The sequence below is a fragment of the Triticum aestivum genome, chromosome 6D (assembly GCF_018294505.1).
Source record: "Triticum aestivum cultivar Chinese Spring chromosome 6D, IWGSC CS RefSeq v2.1, whole genome shotgun sequence".
Taxonomy (NCBI): domain Eukaryota; kingdom Viridiplantae; phylum Streptophyta; class Magnoliopsida; order Poales; family Poaceae; genus Triticum; species Triticum aestivum.
Genome location: NC_057811.1, coordinates 436,225,392 through 436,232,823, shown reverse-complemented (window position 1 = coordinate 436,232,823; position 7,432 = coordinate 436,225,392). Strand labels below are relative to the sequence as shown.

Genomic DNA, 7,432 nt, shown 5'->3' with positions numbered 1-7,432 from the left:
CGTCCCAGTTGCATGTCCACCAACCATACACAACTTGCCCTAACCCAGTTGCAAGCCTTGTTTTTGTCCCAGTTATGAGTCCACTATTGACATGCAACTGGGCCCTTGATCATTTTTTGCCCAGTTGTAAGTCTACACTTGACTCGCAACTGGGCCCGACTTTTTTTGACCCAATTGCATGTCCACCATCAACATGCAAATTCGCTCGACCCTTTTCTCATTCCAGTTGCAAATCCACTATCAACTCGCAACTGGGCCAGTCTTTTTTTGTCCAAGCTGCAAGTCCACATTTGACATGCAACTAGGATCTTGATCTTTTTTTTTCAGTTGCAAGTCCATACTTTACTTGCAACAAGGCCTGACTTTTTTGACCCAATTGCATGTCCACCATTGGCTTGCAACTTGGCTCGACCCTTTTCTCATTACAGTGGCAAATCCACCGTCGACGCGCAATTGGGTCCACATTTTTGGGGTCCTAGTTGCAAGTCCACCATTGTCATGCAACCGGGCTCTTTAATCCTTTTTCTGCTCTAGTTTGCAAGTCCACTGACTCATAACTAGGCCCATTTTTTTTGCCTCGGTTGCAGATCCACCATCGACTCGCAACCAGGGTTTGTTTTGCCTTAGTTGCAAGTCCACCCTTTAGTCGCAATTGGGTATATTTTTTTCCTTAGTTGCAAGTCCACCACCGACTCGCAACTAGGGCTTCTTTTGCCTCAGTTGAAAGTCCACTCTTTACTAGCAATTGGGCCCGATTTTTTTCCTTAGTTGCAAGTCCACCACCGACTCGCAACTAGGGCTTGTTTTTGCCGCAGTTGCAAGTCCACCCTTAACTAGCAATTGGGCTTGACTTTTTGTTCCTTAGTTGCAAGTCCACTTTTGACACACAACTGGGCCCAACACTTTTTGTCCGCCCCAGTTGCAAGTCCATCATTGACATACAACTTAATATATTTATGCCCAAGTTGCAAGCCCACTTTTAGACTCACAAATGCGCGTAACTTTGTTTTTGCCTCACTTGAAGTCCATCGTCGACTCGCAACTAGGGCTGGCCATTTTGGTCCCAGCTGCAAGTTAACCATCGAATCACAACTGAAACTGGCCATCTTGTATACAGTTTCAAGTCAACCCTTGACTCGCTACCAGGCCCTTGGATTTTGGCGCAGTTGCAAGACAACCATCCATAAACAATTGCAAGTCCACCCATGACTCGCAACTGGGCCCGACGTTTTTGACCCAACTGCAAGTCCACCATCGATTTGCATGTTGCTAATAAAAGAACATGGACTTGGGGAAGGCCTTATAGCAATCACTCATTGTTCAATCATAGCGGGTCGGCCCGTTTCCGTTGTTAGCGAGTGGTTTTCGAGAAGCGATCAGGGATTTCTCGGAGCAATATGGGGTTTGGGGGATCCACTTTTTGGAACCTTTATGGCGTTTTGGGGATGGTTGCTGCCGGTTTTCTTGCTCTCTTACTTTTCATCTATTTTCTCTATTTAGTTTTTAGTTTTGGTTTTTTCTATTCTTTTTTTCACTTTTTTTGTTTTTTCTTCATTTCATTTCCTTTTTATTGTTTTACAATTCCTGAAATTTTTTGAAAATTATAAAAAGACATTCAAATCATGAAAATTTTGGATTTTTTTATTATTAATATTTTTTCGAAATTTGTGAACATCCTTTTTGAATTGGCTAACATTTTCTGAATCTGCAAACAAATTTTGAATATCGTGATTTTTTTTGAATCAACAAACATATTTTTGAATGCACAATCAATTGTTAAGTACTCCCTCCGTCCTGGTTTATTAGGCCCATAAGCAAATAAACCCTGTCCGTTTTTATTAGGCCCGCTTTGAGAATCAGCGAACCTTTTCCCCACAAATTAATTGATGAGTCATGATTTAGAAGGCTAAACTTTGCAATCCGCGCCACGCATGTGTCCCTCCAGCGCGTGAGCATGCATATGCATGCGCGTCATTGGTAGAGGCCAGTGGGATAGTGGTTGCATGCATGCACCAGTAAGGCTACTCATAGTGGGAAGTAACATATACTAGTATCATGTTATTAGTATATGATATTATCTTCATAATGCATAGTATCATAAAGTAGTATCATAGATGGCCATATTTATTGACATGCATGACACAAAGTAGCATAGCATTTAACATGATATGGTACCTACCTATGTTACTCTAACCCTCTCTCTCTTCTTTAATTGTGTGCCACATAAGCATGTTTGCTAGTCCCAAATGTATGTTACCGGTTATGTTACCCCCACTATGGCCAGCCTAATGACTAGCGTGCAAAACGAAGCTTCAACTATCTACTGAAGGAGTTAATGCCTAAAATAACGCATCTATTTACTGGTTGCCTTGGTCCTGCCACTCTTGTCTTTGGGCCCAATAATCCCGGACGGAGGGAGTATGTGTTTTAGAAAAAGTTCATCGTATGTTAGAAGAGGTAAGTGTATTAAAAAATGTTCAGCGCATATTAAAGAAATATTCATTGTGCATGATTCAAAAGGTTCATCATATTTAAAAGAGAGTTCACTGTATATTATACTTTTTTTCAATTTTTTTGTTTTAATTGTAAGTCGTACATACATACGCACGTCTTTGTATTTGGGTGGCCGGTTTGATTTGATTGCTCATCGTCTCACAGCCGATATAAGAGTAATTAATTTCATTGCTCATCGTCTCACGTCTTTGTACTGCGCGCAGTGAAGGAGTGCATTGCATGCATGCACTTGTCATTAAACTTTTAGCACGCATGCAAGCAAAGTTTGATTTATTTGGTTGGACGGGAGGATGGACGGTAAAGTATAAAAAAAACACAAGGTGTGATGCGTATTTTGGATGAGGTGGCGTTGATGCCATACTTAGATGTGATATAATTATGTCACATCTAGATCAGCTATAGACACATCCGTTTGTTTTTGTAAGCCAAAAAGTTCTTACCAAATAAGTGATTTTTATTTAGGTAGGTAAATCACAGCCATAAATTTATAAACATTCATTTACACAAACATATTAACACGAGTAGTCAAATCAGGGTTAACGTATTAGAATATTTATATATTGTTGCAACACACGAGCAAATTATATAGTAAGCTAACAAATGTACGGTGATGAATAAGTGTTGCTTTACGCGGTTGTTCTAGTCACGAGCACAGGTGGTCTCGTTATCTGGGCCGTGTGAGTAGCCATCTGGATGTGTGGGCCGGACTTACACAGGCAGTCGGTCGTTCTTTTTTAATTCACAGCGCAAGGGAGTACCGTATACTTATGGGTAGTTCCTCCTGCCGGAGACGCGCGCCGTGACGACGAGAAAGGAGAGCCGTGGCTCGGGATTAGTGTTCCCCGTCTGATCTGTGGCTCAGGATAAGCGCTTCCACGGCAGGGAGCGGTTTGGGCGCTAGTAAATGACAAGGGCGCAGCTGTCCCCAACCTCTGCCTTAGGGTTCTTGGGTCGCCATTAACGCGCTTGCAGATCCGCGGTGGAGCAAAAATAGGCGGCGCTCTTTGCGATGGAGTTCCTGCTGCAACCGATTAGGAGGTAAGACAGATAATCCCATCTGCTCGCGGCCGCCGTCCCAATACTTACTATGTAGGCTCTGCTTCTTAATCTTTGTGGTCGATCTACGTCCCTGACACACATAATATCCCGTCTGCAGCACATCGGTGATGGAAGAAGTCAATGACAGCCAGCTTCCAATGGAGCCGCTGCACTTCCCGGCTATGGCGACCGAGGCTGAGCAGCTACCACCCATGGCGAGTGGTAGCGTTGATGGGGGGAGGGCTGCAGGCGAAGTGGATACTGAACCGCAAGCTTCTGAACAATCTATTGGACAGATTGATCCGTAGACACCAGGCTGGACTCACGTAACTTACATGCCATTGTTGATTGCAGTGCAGGCTCGTGGGTTGATTTTTGTGTGTGTTGTAGATGGTATATAAGTTGTGCTTAATTTTCAGATATTTGTGGGGAGAGGTTGTCCTCGAAAAATGAAATGTAGTGCTAGAATTGTTGTTGCATCAATTTGTAGCAGCGCTTTTTGGTAAGAACAAATGAAAAGAACCATTTGCTTGTGGGAGATGTCTTCTGTGCATACTGGAATATGAAGGTATGGATAAATAGATATGAGAATTCACCTAGAAAAAAAATAATGTAGTGGAAATAATTCATCGATTACGGATGCATGGATATAAGATACGAATAGGCACACAAAAGATGTAAAATGTAATGAATTAATTCCTGGGACAGATGAACTTGCATACTTGACTTCTGTAAATGGTTGGGGTGCTGCTGCACTGGCTGTAGATGTCTGTGCGTTGCATTATCTTTGCTGATGTTTAGGGTGATAGTCCATGCTGAAAACATGTAACCGTTCCGATGGGAATTAGAGAAAAAGAAGACAAAGGTTTCAGGTGTTGATTAGTTATAAAGGGGGGTTGTTGTGAAATAATCTTTGCTGATGTTTAGCCGTTTAGGGTGATAGTCCATGCTGAAAACATGTATAACCGTTCCGATGGGAATTAGAGAAAGAGAAGACAAAGGTTTCAGGTGTTCATTAGTTATAAAGGGTGGTTGATCTGAAATAATCAAAATGAAGGAACAGAGAATTCAATCTTGGAGTTTCTGCTTTAGAGCTGCAATTTGAAATAGAAACACATGGGTAGTGCCATCCGACTGATCTTAACTAGCTGAGTTTGAGAATACTGGTTTTGTATCAATGCAGCCATATGTAAGGAATCTGGGACGTATTGAATTAGTATGAAAACCGTGCACTCAAGCATTAGTTTTTAGAAAATGACATTAGTGAAATATGTTCAGAAAAATGCTTATAAGTTTCTGAAAGACATCAGGTTGCATTTTGTAATTTGTAGGAAAGCTACAAACTGTTGAAATAGAAATGCCAGGGCTCAAGTTGCGGCATTGCTTGTAGGATGTATGCTCCTTCCATGTCAGAACTGAAGTAGCAATAACCTTCAGAAAGAAGTGCTATGTGATTTGGTGATTACCAAAAACCAAATGTAGTGGTACTGTAAATTGATTAAGGTATTTAGGAAACGTTAGGTGCATTGAGTACATTTATTTTTTGAAGTACACTAACTCGTTCGTGCGCTTGAAGCTGGACTTGAAACATCAATGTGGAAGCTATATGGTGTGGTCTTATTAAACTGGGGTGTAATTTATGAGCAGGATTAGGATGTGCATTGGATCAGCAGGACCATCTAGGGGTACTGGCTCTTGAAAAAGAAATTAGGGGATTCGCTGAAAACTCATCTGAGAGTGTGATCATGCCTAAATCAGGAAAAAGTGCTAGCTCATTGAGGGGAGGCCTACGATTTTTACAACCTTTATTCTTGGGAGAAAGGTTTTCGTATTAGGTATGGCCAGATCAGGTTGAATGTAGAAATGACGAGATGTATGCAGGAGATAGTATTTGGTCGCGAAGTGAGTACCCATTTAACTGAATTCTTTTATTTCTTGTTGACTTTATTGTTACATTCTTATGCCAGGAGCTTATGTATTAAGATTGTGTTTTGCTGTTGATACAGGGAAAAGCAGGAATCGAGAACACGAGGTCATTTCCAGAGTGTGGTTTTAGCCGGGGTCCTTGTCCGCGATGAAACAGTTCAAAGTTTCAACTGCGTATTCTCTGAGTTCCTTTATTTCATGGGAGGGGTTGCGCCTAAAACAATACTAAGCAATGGATGTGCTTCGTCATTTTCAGACCAAAACTAAGAAATGGATGTCGTGATCCAGAGTGTGATGCCAAGCACTGGCTGTGTAAATGGCATGTGTTGAAGAAGTTGTAGGAGACGTTTGGACCACTATACATGAAGAAGAATAAATTCCGTGCAGAGTTCCCACAAGGTAGTCAACCATATGTTAACTATCGATGAGTTTGAAGAAGGTGCCAGTGGCATTTTTTGCTTTTGTTGTTTAAAAACTGCCAAGAGTTTGAATTTTCAGTTGTGTATTGGCCTAACGGGACCTGCACTTTGTTGTTAATTACAGGTGCTTGACTTCATCCGTGTGAATGAAATTCCAGCGAAGCATCTAGTGAAGCGGTGGACGAAATATGCTCGCGACATCCTGTCGGCAAACCATTCCCATTATCAGAGGGATAACATGGATCATAAACTCTTTCTCTTATAGACACTTCAACATGTATATGCACCCAATGGAGTTGGTTCGACTCAGCAACACTGGTATTATTGGCTTACAATTGGCTCATCGCCTTATTCAAATCTAATATGGCAGAAATTGCAACCATATGCCGAGACGGGAGATGTGCTAGGACTGGAAGATCGTCTCGCAGAAAATGGAGCAATGGTGCAGGTGGATTGAGAAGTAGTACAACGCTGGACTAAAGATTAACCAGCAGCTGCAGTTAGTAGAGACAACACTGGTATTATTGTTCACAAAGCATTGATATCTAATATGATTTGTGTTGTTGTGCAGATCAGAACCGCGCGATGGAGGTTGCCATACAAAATGTTATGCCTCAGAGAGCGCATAGATGGTGCAAGTGGCACGTAAAAGCAATCGCACGGTTCATTGTACACCAAGAGCGAGTTTAGGGCGGAGTTCCACAAGGTAGTGAAAACATGCTTACAATCGATGTATTTGAGGATGCTTGGAAGATATTGGTGGAGAAATATAACTTGAAGAATCATGCATACATGACGCAACTGTATGAAATAAGGCACAGGTGGGTGAAGCCATATTTCAAAGGTGGGTGGCACCAAATAAGCAGAAAGAGATGGGGCGCCCAACAACTACCAGGTGAAGGCACCGTACGAGGGGCTCAACAAAAAGAGGTTCTGCACGATATGTCGTCAGCAGGGACACAAGAGAACAACCTGCCCGGACCGGGGTGATATTCCGAAGCCTGTTTGCAAACCAGCAAGGTGCAAAAACTGTGGCATTGAAGGGCACATGCGAAACAACTGCCATGGAGTGGGTGATCTACGGATGAACGCCATCTGAGCAGTGGATGCAAATCTATCTGTTTGTTTATTGTTTTTCTAAAGACTATAATTCTGTGGAACAAAATGTGTGGCAGTTATTAGTTGGTAGAACTTTTCTTGTTTCATGCATACTTAATGTACTGCCTGATGTTAGGTGTGGCAATAGCAATATGGCTTGTTTCAAAATAAAAAAGAAACCCCTCTGCATGTATATTTGATCTGATTTCAAGTTAGTATCCATGATGTATGTGTGCCCGCAGAATGCTGTATTGTTTTCTGAATTTTTTAACAATACGGTCATGCATTCTGAATTTTTCGACAGTACGCTCGTCCATTATGAATTTTCTGGCTGTATGGTAGAGCATTCTGATTTTTTTACAGAATCAACATGACTATAGACTGGTGTACATATTGTTGGCTAGATTGCGTTAGAGAATCTGAGAACTGCATTGCCC

General features: G+C 41.9%; 1 long non-coding RNA gene across 5 annotated transcripts; it reads left to right on the top strand.

Annotated features, from left to right (window-relative positions):
* Positions 1–3,278: 3,278 nt before the first annotated feature.
* On the top strand, positions 3,279–7,220 carry LOC123145656 (uncharacterized). 5 transcript variants are annotated; one of them, XR_006472358.1, is made up of 5 exons: positions 3,279–3,552; positions 3,671–3,878; positions 5,200–5,454; positions 5,559–5,877; positions 6,022–7,220. It is a non-coding gene; the product is annotated as an uncharacterized lncRNA (long non-coding RNA). The 5 variants fall into 5 exon arrangements; XR_006472356.1 differs by having other exon boundaries at positions 3,671–5,454; positions 6,022–6,345; positions 6,469–7,220; XR_006472355.1 differs by having other exon boundaries at positions 3,671–5,454; positions 6,022–6,396; positions 6,469–7,220.
* Positions 7,221–7,432: the final 212 nt, after the last annotated feature.